General features: G+C 42.0%; 1 protein-coding gene across 1 annotated transcript in view; it reads right to left on the reverse strand.

The window, feature by feature from the left end:
• The window catches only part of SLC9C1 (solute carrier family 9 member C1), a 3,253,894-nt gene that overhangs the window by 1,979,918 nt on the left and 1,253,794 nt on the right, over window positions 1-20,182 (reverse strand). The gene's annotated exons all lie outside the window — the stretch shown is intronic.

Below are 20,182 nucleotides of genomic sequence, written 5' to 3' on the forward strand. Positions count from 1 at the left end.
CAAGTCCATTTTCCATCATAAAACATCATTCACCATCAATTCACATCACTTAACAACACTGTCATAAATGTTGAAACACAAACTAAGCTAAAGGGTGTAATCATAGATAACCAACTTAAATCTGATTTGCATATTTTAAACTGTATAAAGAAGACACATCAAAAACTAGGACTGCTTTACAGAGATATAAAATACCTCACACATGACTCAAGAATTTATCTTGCCTATGCTTAACTTCTTCCCAACCTACTCTATGCCTACCCAGTCTTGACCAACTGAAAATCCTCTCTTAAGACCAGGTTTGCTGCTAACCAACCATACAACTCACACTACTGCCTTTCTCTACTAACTCTTCACTGATTAGAACAGTGACATCTAGTCATACTCCCCAAACTGTCCTTGATTCACTCCATCCTTAACAATCCCTCCTCCTGCCCTGCCATCTCTTCCCTTATATCCCTTTACTCCCGCTCTCTTTGAAGCTCTGATCAGTCTTGCTTATCTATCCATAAGACTAAAACAACAACATTTACATAACTTCTCAGTTGCACTAGTCTGGAACAAACTACCACTGAATATTAGAAATCTGCCCCATACACATTCCTCCCTAAACCAATTCAAGTGCAACCTGGATAATTGGATGGGGAACCAGAAATTCATCCCTGATTTAGCACTTATGTCTCTAATGGACATAGGCTACCTGTAAATGGTTCATCTCCCAGGCCCCTGCTTACACATATCAAGTGTATCAGAACTTGTCAGAGATTTGGAATGCATGGATAGTCTTAAAAAAAAGCCCTTGTGGTCATTAGCCTAGTAAACACCTATAAACCATAGCTTCAAAAATCTATTAAAGGAAAACCTACAGAATTTTTGGATCTGTTCATGCCAAAAACCCAGCTTAAAATCTTACATCCACTAACTGTTTATCTGCTTACTTCCTCTTCCTACTTTACTCATCTTAACTCCTCTTCTTCCTCTCTTCCCCTAGCTACGTATTCACTCTTCTCTACACCTTATTTCTTTACCTTATATGTCTATCTTGTAACCTCCTTCTTCTATTTTTTTCTTCTTCTCCTCCTCTTCCTTCATAGATTTACTGTATATCAAACTACATAGCTCTAATGACTTTTGTTTTGTATTCAATCAAACTTCTAAGATGTATTCTATGTATTTAAAAATCTTCTGTAATTGCTATTACTCTTTGTTTGCAACTGTTTTTGTAAGTATTTGTAATTGTTTCTGTATGGGACTTTCCCCCCCGGGGCATCTGATGAAAATGGGCTATCACTCAGCTGGACATACCTGAGTAACAAATGTCAAAATAAATAAATAAGAATAAGTGGAAGGAGTGGACTGCTGTTCACTTTGTTAAACTTGTGAGGAACTGAAAATAATTTGCCTCACTTCATGTCATTAATGTTTGGAAGGACTTTTGAGTGGAGGGGAAAAGGAAGGAAAAATGCAACTGTAAGCAAAACAGTTTTTGTTCTTAACAGTATTTCCATAAAACTTTTCAAAGTATATAATTACAAATTTCACAGTAAAATATTTTTACTTGTTCTTCTATGTGATAAAGTTACTAAGTAAACAGATACCTTCCCCCCATTCTTTCTCTTCAATTTCTTTTTTTTTCGGTATTAAGAAATGTAGGCATTACAGTACAAAACAAAAGAAAAGGTAGACAAAAGCATGTTTAAGTTAATAGGCTGTAATCTTGGGTTGTTGAGGTGGGGGATGGTGTGTAAAAGTACAATCATAATATCTGTAGAAGTGATATGTTTTCTCTTACTTTTGCACAGGGGAATGTCTACATTAAGACCCTTGGCTTAATCTAATAACACATTTTAAGCGGAAACAAGTAAATGTGAAAACAAAGAATATAAAGAAAAGCCTTTGTTTGCCAAAAAATGCTTCAGCTTGTCTTTCGGGCTACAGCAGAAGACTACATTTTTTCTTTTTTTATTTATGTTTCCATAGAGATAAGATGATGATAAAGCAATAAAAGACAGAACACAGATCTAAAGGTTAATGATTTTTGAAAGCATGCAAGTTGTTTTCGCATCTGGGGGCGGGGAATAAAGATAAAAAAAAAACAGATTACAATGTAAGTAGACACAAGCAAAAACATGCATCTTAGCATGGATAAACAAAAGTTATGTACTCACCATAAAAATGCATCTGTGTTGTCCATTTTCATTCTTCCTTAACTGGTGGATCATGGATCTGACCCTAGGATCCAGATGAGCCATTTTTACCAGATTCACATATCCAACTCTCAATCTCCTCCCTTTACCCATAATGTCCTATCATCCAAGCACACCTCATATTAGGTTTGCTGTCCCAAATAACATATGCATAAAGCCAAATTAATATAAAAAGGACAGAGGCATAGAAAAAGAGGCTTAGGGTTAGAATAGGGAACAATCAGGTTCCAAGAAAGGGCATTCCTTAGGTGTCACCAGAAAGAAAGGGAAGGAGGATGGAGGGCAGGAAGTTGAGGAAGAAAGAAAATGAATAACACAGATGCATCATTTTGGTGAGTGCATAACTTTTGTATCTGATGTTGTCATTTTCATTCATTCCTCAACTGTCACAGTCTCTCCGGCTAGATTAGCATTGGGTAGTCCTCATGGAAGGATATTCTGGAATACAATGGAGCCAAATGCTGGCCTGTTCCAGGAAAGCAAATCTAACTTGTAATGAGCAATAAAAGCATGAGCATTGGACCAAGTGGCAGTGGCACAATTCTCATCTAAATACTTTCTTGACCAAAAAGCAGTTGAAGTGGCGACAGACCTTGTGAAATGTGTTTTGGGGGCTTAGGCAAAGATTAAAAGTTATGTACTCACCATAACTATGTATCTGTGCTGTCCAGTTTCATTTTTTCCTCAATGAATGGGTCTCAGATCTGACTCTGCCACTTTTCACTAGATTCTAGGATCTGACTCTTGAGCTCCTATTTTACCCATAATGCCCCTGGCCACTTCACTACCTCAGATTGAGTTTGTGGCTACTATACAACTATCTAAATATATACCATAATAATAATAATAATAATAATAATAATAATAATAATAATAATAATAATAATAATAATAACACAGAAAAATAGTATAGTAACAGTACAGGGGCTCAAACAGGAACTGTGGTTCCTAACCCTGTGGTTCCTAACAAAAAACTTCATCAGGTCCCAAAAACATGGATGGGGGGAGTTGAGGAAGAATTAAAATGGACAACACAGATGCATAGTTAAAGTGAGTATATAACTTTTATGTCTGTTTTTGTCATTTTCATTCATTCCTCAATGAATGGGACAGAACTTCCAGCTACAGTAACCTCAGGTGGCCCTCATGGAACAATATTCCAGAGAACCGCAGAACAGAATGCAGCCCTGTTTATCGAGATGATATCCAACTTGTAATAAGCAATAAAGGTATGAGCATTAGACCAAATGGCAGCTGCACAAATGTCATCAATAAAAGCTCTGGCTCAAAAAGCAGCTGATGTAGCCATTGACCTAGTTGTGTGTGCTTTTAGTTGTTTTGACAAGGGTAAACTTCTTGAAGAATGAACATAAGAAATACAATCCATTATCGATTTGGCTAGTGTAGTTTTAGATACTGGTTCCCCAATTTGTTATTGGCAAAGGAAACAAACAATTGGCCAGTTTTTCAAATTTCTTTTGTCCTGTGAAGATAGAAATAAAGTTGCCTATGTACATCTAAAAGATGAAGCATGTATTCTTTATTGTCAAATTTATGAAAGAAAAATGGCAAGTTGATCAATTGACTGATGATTGTTTCAGAGGCAATTTTGGGTACAAATAAAGGATTACTATGTAAAGTAACCTTATCTTTATGGAAAGTTAAATAAGGTGGTTTTGAAAAGAGTGCTTGGAGTTCAGAGACTCACCTCACAAAAGTAATAGGCACAAGAAAGATGGTTTTCCAAGAAATAAATTTGAGATCTGCCTTAGATGAAGGTTCAAAAGGAGATTGTATCAAACTCTGATACATAACAGTAAGATTTCAAGGTGGAGTGGGATCCTTTATTGGAGGCCTCAGTAAAAAGGTACCCTCAAGGAATGCTGTACGTAATGTGGATGAGGCTAAACGGGAAGCATTATCTCCAATATGATAGTTGGAGATGGCTGCCAGCTGAACTTTGATTGTGTAGAAACTAAGACCACTTTCAAAAATTGAAGCAAGAAAATCTAAAACAGCAGGGTTTGGAGCAGTGAAAGGATACAACTCTCTCTCTGTGCCCAACAAGAAAATATTCCATTTATTTTTATAAATCTTCTTTGTAGATGGTTTTTAGGATGAGGATAAAATTTGGTGAACAGGAGAGGAAAGCCTGCAATATGTAGCCATCATTGGAATTGGAGAAACCATGCAATCTTAGGTCTGTAATGTCTGATGAATCATCCCTGATGGATATAAAAGAAGGTCTGGACTGGGGTCCAGTGCCTAAGGTGGACATCATACGTGAGACCATAGGAAAGGGAACCACACTCGCCAAGGCCAGACGGGGACAATGAGGATTACTTTGCTCTTCAACTGAAGTGATTTCTGAAGGAATTTTGGGGATTAGAGGTAGGGAAGAATAAGCATATAAGAGACTGGAGGGCCAAACATGGACTACAGTATCTCTCAGTGACTGTTCCAGAGGGGGAATTAGGGCAACAAAACTGTTGCATTTGTTGTCGAGGGGAGAAGTGAATAGATTGCAGCAAGGATGACCCCATTTGTGAAAGATCATATTTGTCACTGAATGATTGAGATATCACTTGTGAGGCATCAGGACAGTCCTGCTGAGCTTGTCTTCTAGAATGTTGGATTTCCCTAGTATGTGCATTGCTACAGGAAGGCAGCTGGGGGAGATCACCCATTGCTTCTTGGAAAAGGGAGTAAGATCTGGCTCCCCCTTGTTTGCTGATATACCAAACTATGGACATATTGTCAATTTGGACAGCAATTGTCCCTACAGAAATAGAGTTCTGAAAGTCTTGCAATGCTAAAACGACCTCTGTCATTTCTAAGGCATTTGTATGCAATTTGGTCTCTTCTGGAGACATGTGCCTTGAACAGTCTATCCCAAATAATGCCCCCCAACCCCAACTGGGAGGCATCCATGGTCAACATGGCATTTGAGGGAGGAAGGATAAAGGGCCATCCTTGACAAATCTTATCAGACTAAATCCACTACAGTAGGCAGTCCTTACAGACTCGAGATAGTTTTATAGGCTGTAGCAAGGGCTGTCGAAAAATGGACCATTGAACTGCTATAGTCCACTGGAGGATACACATGTGAAAATGAGAATTAGGTATCAAGGTAATCGCTGCAGCCATTGATCCTAGGGCTTTGAGAACCGGGAAAGGGGTGAGGAAAAAAAACTGTCTGACATGCTATCGCAAGGCAAGAATTTTGTTTTGTAGTAGGAGAGCAAGATGACTGACTGTATCTAGCCTAGCCCCTATAAACTCCAAGACTAGAACTGGTTGAAGGTTGGGCTTAGAAAGAATGATTGTGATTCTTAGGGATTGACATAATCGGAATAAGTAGTCCCCTGGCTTTTCCTACCATATGCCTGGTTGGTGTAGTGAGGAGCTAGTCATTTAAATAAGGAAACACTCTGAATCCATACAGTCTTAGATGAGCTGCTACCACTGCCATGCATTTGGTGAACATCCTGGGGGCTGTGTTGAAACCAAAGGGCAGGGCTCTGAACAGATAATGAGTGGCTCCCAGCTGGAAGTGTAGGTATCTTTGAGAGTGACTGTTCATTTTGTGCGATAGTATGCATCCTGAAGATCTACCAAGCACATCCAGTTGTCCTTCTGTAACAGAGGCAGAATGGACTGAACCATGACCATCCGGAACTTGGAGTTGTTTACAAACTGGTTCAGATAACTGAGATCCAGAATAGATCTCAGGTCCCGTGTTTTCTTTGGCACTGAAATAACTTTAAGTAAAATCTGGATCCTCTTTGGTGTGCTGGGACCTCTTGGATGACTCTTTTGTCTAGCAGCTTTTGAATCTCCAGAGCTGTTAACTCCCACTGATTGGGTATAACATTGGGGAGATATTTTCTTTTCATAAAGGGAATTTGTAAAAAGGAATGAAATATCCTCTGAATACTGTTATTTGCACCCACATAACTTTTATGACGGCTGCCCAGACTTTTAGCTACAAAGACAAGCACCCTGACTGTCTCAAGAGAAGAACAGTTGGTCAGAACGTCAGAAACTCTGAAATGGTTTATCCGAGAAGGAATCTCAGATGCCGTGGGTTTGCTGACCCCCCTTTGCCATGTTGGCAGTGACTCCCATTATTATTTCCCCCTCTGCGTCTAGAAGAAACATCTCCATTTGAGTCCTGACAAGGTCCTTCAGACTTCTGGAACCACATCTTCTTACCACCATATTGATTCCTAGAAACTAGTCTCTGCGGGGTAGGAAAACAGATTTTCACACAGACAATGTCTTTCCATCCTGCTCACTATGGGAAAGTGTCTCTTTAACAGTGGGAGCAAACAGAGAGGAACCATCAAAGGGAGCACTGATGAATGACATGTTGAAGGGCTCCACAAAATCGCACGACTGCTCCAGGCATATCTCCTAATGGCTATGCCTGAACCTGCGGCCCATAAGGAACCCTAAGCTGCATGAGAGATCAGCCTCATGGACACATTCAAAATTGCTTGTAGGGTGGTCAGTCGAGAGGAAAAGGTCTTCTCTTCCTCTGTTGACATGGACCCAAGGGTAGAGTTAGACAGTTCCTTGAGTAAGACCCTCTGTAACCTAGGGAAGTGTGCTAGATAGTTTAGCAACCATAAGGTAGTTGTTGCTGAGGCATAAACTTGCATCCCATACCTGTCCAATGCCCTAGATTCCATATTAGGGAGATGGACAGAGGAGCTCTATTCAGTCAACTCCTTTTTGGTAGCTGCTGCAACAACCATGACATCCAAGGGGATTCCCTTACTCCAAAACTGTCTAGCTTTAGGTGCTCCAAGAATCTTATCCAGATGCCATGGAATTGATTCTATGGTATCTGGTTCCTTCCATGCCCAGTGGGAAACAAGATCCCACTGCTGGAGGGTAACCTGAGACGTAGACAGGCCACACTTGAAGACTTCTAGGGACACTGATTCCTCCTGGGAAGGGGTTTTGGAGGACCAACCACCTTTTGCATAGGATTTCTCAAAGTCTCAGAAGGAGACGTCTTCTGGCAGAGATCTTGGGGACTCTTCCCCTTCAACAAAATCTGTGTCTTCAGTCAAAGACACCTCAGGGGAATCTAAGTGCTTCCTTTTGCACAACCTCTTCCAGGGGACCTCTTCAGTGTGGTGTTCTGGAAAAGTATTGGAAGAGGTTTTAAGTTCCATAACTGGAACTACCTGGAAGCTCTTATGGGTTGGCTGTCCCTGTGGAGTAGGAGGAAAAGACTCAAAGTCAGTATCTGAAGGGGGAGCATGGATTGGATCCAAAGAGGTAAGAGTTGAAACAGCTCTTGGGTGGAAGAAAACCCTCTCCCCCACCTCAAAGGCAGAGGGACCAGGAGAAGCCAAGGTCAATCTAGCCAGAGCTGAAACTCTTAGATCAAATAAACTAGGGCCTCCCCGATCTTCAAATCTGAGGGAGGAGTCAAAACAGAGCTGTCTAGTGCAGAGTCTCTGAGAGGAAGCAATGGCTCTGAAAGCTTCAAAGTCATTCTCTCAGATGCAACACCAACACTTCGGCTCTGAGACATGTCCTGCTTAACGGGAGTCAGAGCCAAAAGATCAGGTAAGTAGCTGGAGTCAAAGATAAATGTGTCTTTGGATCTGACGGTTCAACTCTTGGAGACCTCTGATCCAAGGGCTCCAAAACAGAAGGTCAGATCAGAGAAGGAGAAATGAGGGAAAGTGAAGGAGGCTTAAGGCTCATGGATCTGATGTAAGATCCTCATCTGGATCTGTGATCTGAGAAATTGTCTCATCATCCTATCCACCTCTGCTTTGGAAAGACTTCAGGAGGACCTGATCAAAGAGGAAGTGGAAGGAGGGCAAGAAGGCTTTATTGGTGTCTCTTGTTGGAAAGGAGACCTCAGTCTTGGGGACACTGTTTCCAGAGAAAAGCAAGGGCTTCAGAACCAAGGAGATTTTGAGGTTGAAGGTGTAGGATCCATGGATTTCAGATCCAAGTGCTTGGAGATTTTAGCTGGAGGTTCCAATGAAGGAGCAGATTTGGTAGACCTGACAGGAGAGCACGTTCTATGCTTCCTAGACTCTGTAGACTTAGATTTCTGTGAGGGGGTTTGAGCCCCTGAAGTAGAAACAGCAGATGAAGAGCAGAAACAGGTATAAGGCCCTTAAGCATCAACTTGTCATGTCGATCACTGATAGCTCTGGCTTTAAAGCCAGCACAAACTATACAAGGAGTATCTAGATGAGAAGGGCCTAAATAATAAATACACTCCCTGTGGGCATCAGAGTTGGGTATCTTGTGCCCACAGGAATTGCAATTCTTAAATCCAGCAGGCTTTTCAGCCACTGCTATAAACTATGACAAACGGCAAAAATCCAATCAAAAGATAGAGAATTTAATGAAAGATTCTTTTTTTTTATAAAGAAGGTAGAGGAAACAGAAATTTATACCAACAATAGTAATAAGATTACCTCATGGAAAAAGGTAAAGTAAAATAGACGAATACCAGCTATGGTAAAAGGAGAAAAAGTATAGTAAAGAAATGTTGTAAAAGGTATAATTAGCTTAGTGGACAAAGGAGGTAATAGTAGGTAATGAGTAGAAAAAAAATAGTTAAACTTAAAATTTTTTTTACTCACTATCCCAGAAAAAAACACTGCCTGTGCTTGAGACAATGCAATCTCAACTGAATTGTTAGAGTGGCAAATGAGATCTGGGGTGGTGCGCTGGTCACGGGCATTATAGGTAAGAGGAGGATCTCAAAAGGTGGATCCTAGAATTCTAGTGAAAAGTGCCCAAGTTGAATCTGACGGTCAAATCCAAGACCCATTCATTGAAGAATGAATGAAAATGACAACAGCAGATCAGTATTTCTCTGTAAACAACGGATATACAATCCATCAATCATTTAGCTAGGGTCACTTTAGACACTGCTTTTCCCAATTTGTTCTTGAAAAAAGATATAGATAACTGGTCAGTCTTTCTGAAATCTTTAGATCTGTGAAGATAAAATCTAATCTGTTGTTGCATGTCCAAAAGCTGTAGCATATATTCACCCTTATTTGAAAATGTTGGTAAGAATACAGGTAGACTGATAACCTGATTAATGTTGGATTCAGGAGCTACATTAGGTAAAAAAAGATGGGTTCATGCATAGGGAAACCCCATCTTTATGAAAAATCAAATGGGGAGATCTGAAGAAAAGGGCCTGGAGTTTGGATACTTGCCTAGCAGAAGTGAGAGCGACCACAAAAATAATTTTGTAAGACAGGAATTTAAGGTCTGTCTTTGCCAATGGTTCAAATGGAGGTTGAGTCAGAGCTTGTAGCACGATGGTCAAATTCCATGGAGGAGGAGGATCCTTGAATGGAGGCCTGAATCTGAAGAAGCCAAAGTAGAGTGATTTTCTCCTGAATAAAAATTAGAAATAGCTGCCAACTGAACCTTGACAGTTAAATAACTTATCCCTTTGACAAAAAACTGATGCCAGAAATTTAAGAACCATGGAGATTGGTGCAGAGAAAGGATCCAGATCTCTCTGGAGGGGCCAAATTGAAAATCTCTTTCATTTACTTTGTAAATTTTCCTAGTAGGGATCTGTTGAGAAGACATAAGTATATGACAGAGTGGGAAAGAAAACCTGGACTGTCTAGCCATCACTAGAAGTGAAGAAACCATGCATTCAGCTTAAGGCCATTGACATCTAGATGTTTCATTCCTGATGTGTGAGAGAGGACTTCTGGACTTGATTCCAGTATTCAATGCAGCTAGAGAAGATAAGGCAATAGGAAGGGAAACTAAACTTGATGAGGCCAAAAAAAAGGTGCAATGAGAATTAACCATACTCTTCAACTGGACTGGTGTCTGTAGAAATTTGGGGATTAGATGAAACAGCAGATAAGCACAGAGGAAACAGGAGGGCCAATTGTAGACTAAAGCATCTTTCAGGGACTCCCCCAGTCAAGGGATCAGAGCAAAGAACCTGTTGCATTTGTAGTTGTAGGGAGAAGCAAAAAGATTGCAGCAGTGATGGCCCCATTGACAGAAAATCTTCTCCGCAACTTTGACACTGAGAAATGACTTGTGAGACATCAGAAAGGACCTGTTTAGTTGGTCTGCAATCATGCTGACTTTCCTCAGTAGGTGCATTGCTACGAGAAAGTGGACAGAAAAGATCACCCATTGGTACAGTCTCATAGCCTCTTGACATAGAGGATAAGATCTGATTCCCCCTGTTTGTAGATGTATCAGACTACAGACATATTTTCCATTTAAATCATAAACATCCCATAATGGAGAATATCTTGAAAGGACTGCAACATTAGGAGGACTGCTCTTTTTCCAAGAAACTGATGTGCAAACTGGCCTCTTCTGGAGACCACATACCTTGAACTGTCCTTCTTATGAAATGTCTGCTTCAATTGGGAGGTGTCCTTAGTTACTGTGACTACCAGCAGAGAAAGAACAAATGGAAAGGCCTGAGAAACTTCATCTGAACAAATCCACCAAAGAAGGTGTTCCTTGCAAACTTATGTGATCCTGACTGGAATGTACAAGGGCTGCTGAAGAATAGACCACTGTACTGAAAGAGTCTACTCCAGAATCCACATATGAAATCTGGCTAATGGAACCAGAGTCACTGCTGCTGCTGCCATGGACCCTAAGGCTTGCAAGACTAGTCATGCTGAAGGAGAAGAATATGAGATCACTTCCATGACCTGGGATCTGAGGTTTTGTACTCTTGTTGAAGGAAGTAATGCTATCTGACTAACCATGTCTAGATGTGCACCTATGAACTCCGGATTCTGGGTAGTTGTGAGCTGTGACTTGTTGTAGTTGACTGTGATGCCCAGATGGTGACATAACTGGAGCAAGTAGTCCTTTGCTTATATAAGTAGACACCTGGTCGGAGCAGTCAGGAGCCAGTCCTCTAGATATGGAAACACCCAGAATCTCAGCAGTCTCAGGTGAGCAGCTACCACTGCCATGCATTTTGTGAACAACCTGAGGGCTGTGGTGAGGCCAAAGGGCAGTGCTCTGAACTGGTAATGACTGAATTCCATCTGGAACTTTAGATATCTTCTGGAGTGCCTGTTGATTTTGATCTGATAGTATGCATCCTGAAGATCTGTCAAGCAGATCCAATTGTCCTTTCACAGCAGGGGCAAAATGGACTGAACCGTGACCATCCAGACCTTAGAGTATTTCATGTACTGGTTTAGCTTGTTGAGATCCAGGATGAGTCTCAAGCCCCTTGTCATTTTTAGCACAAAAAAATATATTTTTTCTAGTAGCATTTCTGTTTCCAAGGTTGCAGTCATCCTCTGACTGGGTGAAACATTGGGAATTTTCTTCATTTTTATAAGGGTGATATAGGAAAATGGTATGCAGTAACCTCTGGATATAATCCTTTGCATCCAAGTATCTCTTGGGATGGATGCCCAGGATTCTGGGTGCAGAGACAAGCACCTCCATTGCCTACAGAGTATAGCAGCCAGGCAGACTTTCACTGGTAGGGTTTATCTAAGAATGTATTCCTGAAACCCTGGTTCTGAAGGCCACCTCTGCCATGAGGGTGGCATCTTCCTTTAGAGCTCCCCCCTCTGCCCCATAGAGAACCATCTCCTCATCAGTCTTGGAAAGGCCCTTTGGACTTGTGAAACCATATCTTCTTACCACCTTGTTGATTCCAAATAAAAAGGATGTCTGAAGGGTAGAAAAATAAACCCCAACAACAGACAAGGTCTTTCCATCTTGCTCTCTCCTTGAGAGTGTTTCCTTCACTTTGGAGCTGAATAAGGATGATTCATCAAAGGGACTATTGATGAATGAAGAATTGATGGACTCCTTAAAATCACACAGACATGTCTCCTAATGATGCCTGCACCTGTCACCCTTGAAGTACCCTCAGCCGGGTGAGATAACCACCTCATGAACATGCTGGAAACGTTCTGAAGGGTGGCCAGTTGTGAAGAAGCTTTTTTTTTGGTCCTCCACAGACATGGACCCAGAAACAGATTTGGAGAGCTCCTTGATCAAATCTCTTTGTAACCTGGTAGAGTGTACCAGATAATTCAGCGACCTCAGGGCAAAGGTCACTGAGGCATAAATATGCTTGCCAAATCTGTCTAAGGCCTTAGACTCCCTGTTAGGAAGATGGACAGATAAGCTCTGCTCCATGAGCTTTTTTATTGGCTGCTGCCATGACCATAGCATCTACAGGGACTCCCTTGGTCTAGTGGGCTCTGTCCTTTGGGGGAGCTAAGAACTTATCTACTCATCTAAGGATAGCCTCCATGGTATCTGGCTTAATCAACTCATCAGCCGGTAAGACCACCCAAGATGTAGCGGGGTCAGACTTGAAAGCCTCCAAAAACACTGATTCCTCCTGGGAAGAGGGTTCAGAAGAAAGTTCACATTTTTGCTTAAAAAGTTACAGAATCTGCCTAAAGGAGACATCAGTTGGAAACCTGGGGGACTCCTCATCAAAGTCGGTGTCCTCTGTGAAATATTTCTGGGGGAATCTAGGTGTCTCCTTTTACATTATCTTCCTAGGGACATCATTAGAGGGATGGTGTGATGAGGTATCGGAAGTGATAGGGGAGTCCTGAGGAAGGACTGACTGAAGGCTTGATTGGGTTGGCTGTCCCAGTGGTATAGACCTGAGAGGCTCAGAGCTCAAATATGATGGTGGAACACAAGAGGGATCTGAGGGGGGTAAGGATGCCCTCTCTCTCAGTAAAGAAAAGGCCCTCTCCATTACCTCAAAGGCAGAAGGTCCAGGGCAAATAGTAGCTGCACCAGAGTCAAAGCAACTTGCGTTGCTGCCTCTTGAATCTCCACAGATCTGTGTCTGAAGGAGGGAGTCAGACCCGAGCTGTCCAATGCTGAGGCTCCAAGGGGCAAGGATGACTACAACAGCTTCAGTTGACTTTAACCCCCTGGGGCCAGCACCAGTGCTTTGGATTTGAGAGTCATCCTGCTCTGAAAGGTACAGAACTGGGTAACTCAGGAATACAGTTGGAGTGAAAGTACGACCTACCTTTGGATCCAAAAAGGACCCTCTGGAAGATCTTGGATCTGAGGGCTCTGAAACCACAGGTTGAATCAGAGAAGGAGATATCACATGAGGCTGCGTGGAGGGCAGGTCCATGGATGGTTAACTAGATGAGGTCATAAGAAGGGAAACCATATTTGTCAAGGCCAGTAGGGTTCAATGAGAATTACTTGGCTTCTCAACATGGCTGCTTTCTTTAGAAGGAGTGGGATCAGAGGGAAAGGGGGAAAGGCATACAGAAGACCCAAGGGCCAATCAAGGAGAAAATCCCCTCTGGGGGGAGTAGGGCAAAGTAGCTTCTGAACTTGTTGTTTTGGGGTGAGGCAAAAAGATTGCAGCAAGGCTGGCCCCAGCCACAAAATATCTTCTTTGCTATCATGGGACTGAGAGACCACTCATGAGGTGAAAGAATGCACCTGCTCATTTTGTCTGCTATTATGTTTGAACTCCCCGGATAGGCATTGCTATCAGAAAGCAGTTGGAGGCTATGGCCCATTTCCACACTCGTATGGCTTCTCCACACAGTGGATAGGACTTGGTTCCCCCTTGCTTGTTGATGTACCAGACTATGGACATGTCTGATTGAATAGCAATTGTTCCTTGAGGAAGAACAGGATGAAATGCTTGCAACACCAGAAGCACTGCCCTCAACTCCAGGATGTTGATATGCAGATTGGCCTCTATTGTGGACCAAATGCCTTGGACTGTCTTGCCCCAGATAATGCCCCCCACCCCATCTCGAAAGCCTCCATGGTCACTATGGCCTTGGCTTGTGGAGGGACAAATGGATGATCGAGAAGAATTTGCTCTGATTCCATCCACCAGGCTAGGTCTTTTTTGCAGTGAATGGTGATAAATGTTGGATGGTTCATTGGATGAGTTAGAATAGACCACTGGCTCCTTAGCAACCATTGCAGTAATCTCATGTGATATCTCGCTAAACGGACCAGAGTAGTTGCCGTCACCATGGACCCTAAGGCTTGAAGCATCTGCCGTGCTTGTACTTTGTCTGTGGTGAGGAGAGAAAGTGAGCTGCTACTGCTGCCATACATTTGGGGAACACTCTGGGGTCTGTAATGAGACCAAAGGGTAGCACTTTGAACTGATAATGACTGGCTCCTAGCCAGAAGTGGAGGAACCTTCTTGAGCATTTGTCCATTTTTATGTGGTAATATGTGTCTTGAAGGTCTGTAGAACACATCCAATTGTTTTCTTCTAGAGAGGAAAGTACTGATCAGACTGTGACCATCCGGAATTTGGACTGTTGAACAAAATTGTTTAGAATGCTGAGATCCAAAATCTGTCTCCAGTTCCCTGTCTTTTTGGCACTAAAAAGTATCTTTAGTAAAATCTGGAGTCTGTTTGGTCTGGTAAAACTTCTTGGATGACTCTTTTCTAGCAGCTTTTGTAATTCTAAGGCTGCTTGATCCCTCTGACTGGGTGGTATGTTGGGGAGCCTTGATTGAGTTCTTGGGTAAAGGGAAATGGGGATAAATTAACCTCTGGAAATTATTCTTAGCACCCAGGCATCTGTAGTTATACGTTGCCAGGCTGTTGGGTGCAAAGAAAATCTTCTCCTGACTGCTTCCAGAGGTAAGCAATTGGGCCTCACTTCAAAACCACTGATAGGATTGGCAAGAGAAAGACTCCCTGGAACCCTGGTTCTGCAGGTCACCTCTGCCTCTAGGATAGCATCTTCCATTTGAACTTCCCCCTCTGCCTTGAGCAAAGTCCGTACCATGTCTATCCAGGAAAGGCATCTGGGACCTTTTGAATCACATCTTCCCACTCCTCTTATTCCTGGAGTAGGCTCGTTGAGGAGCAGAAAAACGTATGCCAACAGCAGACAAAGTCTTTCATCTTTCTCACACCTAGATAGAGATTCCTTAAACTTAGGGTTGAACAAAGATGATCCTTTAAAAGGAGCACTGATGAAAGAAGACTTGAATGGCTCCACAAACTCACACAGGCTCAAACAAGCATGTCATCGAATAGCAGCACCTGATCCAGCTGACCTGGTTACCCCTTTGGCTGCATGTATAATCAGCCACATGGACAAATTAGATATAGACTCCAGAGTAGCTAGCTGGGAGGCCACTTTTTCCTGCACCCCCCTCAGGCACAACTCCCACCAGTGTCCAAAAGCTCCTTGATCAGATCCCTTTGGAGCCTAGTAAAATGCACCATAAAGTTCAAAGACCTAATAGTAAAGGTCAATGATGCATAGACCCACATCCCAAATCTGTCCATCACCCTGGACTCTCAGTTAGGGGGATGAACAGTGGAACTTTCTTCAGCAAGTTCCTTCTTAGTGGGAGTGTCTACCACCATGGTATCTACTGCTAGCTATTTTGCCCAATATTGGTGATCCTCAGGGGCTGAGAGTATGTTATCTGGTCTCTGGGGGATTGGTTCTATCGAATCAGGAGCCTTCCAAGCTCACTGAGTGATCAGCTTAATAAGATCATCAGCAGGAGGTGTCACACAGGTAGTAGATGAGCAAGCTCCAAAGGCCTGCAAGTAAACAGATTCCTCAGAGGAGGGGTCTTTGGACTTTCAGTTACCACTCCTTTTTAGGATTTCTAGGATGTCTCCAAAGGAGACATTTTCTGGGGGTGACCGGGGGTACCCTCCTCCTCACTGAAATCTGTGTTTTCAGTGGAAGACTCTTCAGGGGAGTCTAGGTGTTTCCTCTTATACAGTCTCTTCCGAGGGGACTCCTTTGTGGGAATGTCTGAGGAGGGCTCAAAAGAGGGGTGTTCTTTGGACGGTAATTCTTGCGAACTTGGAAGTCGCTGTCTGGGCATTGAGGTTGGAGGAAGGCCCAGCAACTGATGCAAACTGACGTGGCAAGGTCGGCTCCAAATAAAAAACAGGAGACAAGTCAAGGTCTCTGGTCCCGATGGTGGAAAATCGATTCCGGAGACCCATTGGTTCCAAAGGCACTGAGGGAGTTACAGCTGTGCTCGGCACCAAAGATAAAAGTGTTGCCGGTGCCTAGATGATTGGAGCTTGTGTTGATGGAGTTGACAGCTCTACAGCCTCCGAGGAGGTCACAGGAAGAATATATGTAGATGTATGAAGAGAAAATACCCCTGCTCCAGGAGGGAGAGGGTGTTGAGAGGGAGGAGGAAGACCCCCCAGCCATCAAAAACTGTCACACCAACCTCACAACTTCAAATTCAGAGAGACTCCTGGTGGAATGAACAGACAATCCAGAGGGGGAATCTGGCCTTTCTAAAAATGGGCTTGGCAGTTGACCCAGAAAGGGGTCGATGGTGGGGAAATATCTTGTCCTGGGGGTAAGCAAAGCTTCTGTTTTTGGCACAAGGGATAGGGTTACAGGCTATGGTGCTGTGAGAGATGTCAGTACCAGCATAGTAACTAAAGAAGACAATGCCGAAGTAGTTGGTTTTGAGGTCATAGTTGGTGCTAGTGTCGTTGTCCATGGTGGTGTCATAATAGGGATAGACCGCACTGCGAGAGGAGTCAGTGCCAAGGACTCAGTACCTTGCAATGTTTTCGGAACCTTGGATATCGGTTCCGTAGAAGATCCAGCAGAATGGCTCTTATGCTTTTTCATGTCTACGCCAATGGAAATGTCGGCATTGAATGACTGAATTTTGAACCAGAGGCTGGAGGAGACTGGTTGGCCTTCGACAAGGCTTCTTCAAAATGTGCCTTTAGGAGCCCTTTGAGAATAAGTTTAATTTTACATTCTACCAGGGTTCTGGTACTAAAGCCCTGGCAGATGGAACACTTAAGGTCAAGGTGCAGAGCATCTAAACAATAGACACATTCTTCATGTCCGTCAGAGTTTGGCATTTTCCTGCCACACTCCTAACACTTTTTAAATCCATCAGTTGTCGATTTATATTTATCTGGCTTTTTTTTTTAAAAAAGGCAAAAAAAAAAAAAAATAGGACAGAAGCAAAAGTAAACACACTATAAAGACCCTACCAACAATGGTAGAAAAGACTACCTGTCAGTAAGAGAGAAAAGAGGAGAGACAGGGAAGGAAAAGCTACCAGCTATGGTAGGCAAGAATACCAAGTGGTATAAGGAAAGGGGACGTTAACAAAAGGATAGACTAAGTTCACAAAGATGAGAAAGAGTTAGAAAGAACAATATTTAGAATAAAATGATTATATAATGGAAAAAATTTAGTTGTATATGAAAAAATTCACTTAGCTGCAAGAACGAATCTGCCTGATGCGTCTTTCTATAAGAGTTACAAATGAGATACGGGGTAATGTAGACAGGGGCATTATGGCTAGAACTTTAGCTTGAGAGTTTTTTGGCTGGCATGGGCTATATAACAGCCATATCGGTTCTGAAGATCAGAACTGTAACCCATCAGTCAAGAATCGATGAAGACTGACATCAGATAAACAGTTGTGATGTATAGCATTTATAAATGTGAACTTGTTAATATGGCTTGATTACTTTTATATAAATATGAGTTTGCCTGTTACAGGTGAAAATTCACTAAAGGTGTTTAAAAAACAAATCTATTGCTTCATTGTCAGTTACAGATTCTTATTAATGTTCATCAAAGTTCATAGAAATTACATTAATACCAATGACTGGTTAAATATCAATCTAAATACCATCTTGCTATGGGATTTCAGTTCTTCAAGTGTTAATTGGTACATGCACACCACTAAAAATGGATATTCTTAGCATTTCCTAAACTTTGTAAATACAATTGTACTGGAAGAAATTGTAAAACTACCAACCTCTGGCTCTAATAGTCTTGACCTGGTCCATATCAACCAAGTCCCCACATGTACCCCATCCCATACCACCTCATCCCTGTTAAAATCTGACCATAAGTCATCTTCTTTGGGTATAGTGGTACCACACTATATTCAAATGAGATCATAGGGACTTCACCAGGGCAAACCTATTTAAGTTTATAGAAGACCAATATGAATTCCTAACAATCCCCTACAAATTGACTTATCTGAGAGGGTTGTTGCATTCATCTTAGAGTAATACCAGCACGTAAACAGCTGCATAGAAAAGTTGATACCTGTCTGCCCTAAATTTAATGGTAGACTCAGGAAAAAAACTTCCTGATGGAACTCACATATTAATAAAAAGTGTAACAAAAGCAATAATGAAAAGTTGTAAGAAATTCTCATCCCTTTATCACAGGACCACAATGAAACATGCCAGCAAGTAACTTAAGAGTACTATTAAAAATGTAAAGCAGTGTATGAGCTTAGGCTTGCCACAGATTCCAAAGGAGACCATTTATCTTTCTTCAGTGATGTCAAGAAATTAAGGAATAATGTTCAGCAATGTACTGAACTCAAATGTAATAATTCGGGTCACCTTTAAAACCTCGAAATCGCGTTTGCCCGACATGGAATCCGACGGGACGAGAATACCGACAACGCAGATGACCGACAAGGTGAGAACCCGACGGACTCGGTAAGTGTGCGATCGAGTGAGGGATTTAGTGTTAGGGAGCGGACAGGTAAGTGTGCGATAGTGAGGGACTGTGGGTTAGGGGTGGGTTAAGTGAGTTAGGGTTAGGGTGCAGGTAGGGTGTGTGCGATAGTGAGGGACTGTGGGTTTAGGGGTGGGTAAGTGAGTTAGGGTTAGGGTGCAGGTAGGGTAAGTGTGCGGTAGTGTCGGACCTTAGGGTTAGGGTTTGGGTTAGGGATAGTGCATATGTTATGTAGTGTACTGTGTTGTTTACGTGTAGTGTGTTGGTGTAATGGCAGTGGCGGCTGGTGACTTCAAATCACAGGGGGGCTGCAGGAGACAGCTGAATGGGTGGGGTCAAGGGGGGTGTGGTCAACCAGAAAGGGGAGGAGCTATGCACAAAACCACAAAAAACTAACTTTAATTAAATACGCTGCCCTGGGTGGCAAACCATCATTATGAAAGTCCAATCAAGACAAAAATAAGTGTAGAAGAATAAAAATATTTCAATGCATTGGCTGCATGACAGCTTACTTAATATCTAGATGGAAACAAAAGGTTGTGAGGCATGAAAAAATAAATTACTTTTAAATACATTACTGGAATGCCAGTCAAAATCAAGTATAAGAAAAACCAGAAGCACTCAACTCAAACCACTTCTCCTTGCACAGCAGTCCTAATTATAATATATTCAGCTTTATTAAAGTACCAAGTAACATGCTGAAAGTAGAAATCTATGTGATGCCCCACTTGTAAAATGTTTCTTATCCAAAAAGACCTGCTGCCTGACAACTTGTTTCATGGGGAAAACATGATAAAAGTAAAAATGAAAAGCAAACAAGAAACAAGCTCAAGATACATTGCTTAAAGGATTACTGTACAGGTTATGGACCACACATGATTGGCATTCTGTTTAGTTTACGGTAAAGTCTGTAGAGATGACTGGAAGTCTCCAACAAGTGTAATGAGCTTTTTAAAATAATGGAATCCTGTCCTTTAATACCCAAGGCTTATACATTATCTAGTCAAGTATTCTCTGCATGGCAACAACAGAAAGGCTTTCAATGTTGGCAATTCTTTAACAGTATGCTTATTAAAGCTTACTTGCATCTTACGATCTCAGACAAGCTTACCTTATGGTCATTAAAGCATTGCTACTTAAAAACACAGAGCAACAGGCACTTTGAGTAATAAGCATAAATCAACAGTACAAAAATATGACAGAAACCAGACCATTCTGCAAAATCAAGGACAGATGAAAAGCCACTATAGTACTTATGCAGTGTGTCCTCCCCATCCAAGGTAGATACAACTACTCCTTGCCTTGCTTGGACACATCCAGAGTCACTACATGGGGGAGTGGGGTGCAACAAGCATGTCACAATTTGAAATCTCACTGGCTGACTGTGATGGCCCTGACACATTTGTCATACCTCAAGAGCAAGAAATCTGGACAAAGCCATACACAGAAGTGGGACAAAGGCCCAACAATAAG

This window comes from Protopterus annectens, chromosome 3.part0 (assembly GCF_019279795.1).
Source record: "Protopterus annectens isolate FY-2018-M chromosome 3.part0, PAN1.0, whole genome shotgun sequence".
NCBI classification, from domain to species: Eukaryota; Metazoa; Chordata; order Ceratodontiformes; family Protopteridae; genus Protopterus; species Protopterus annectens.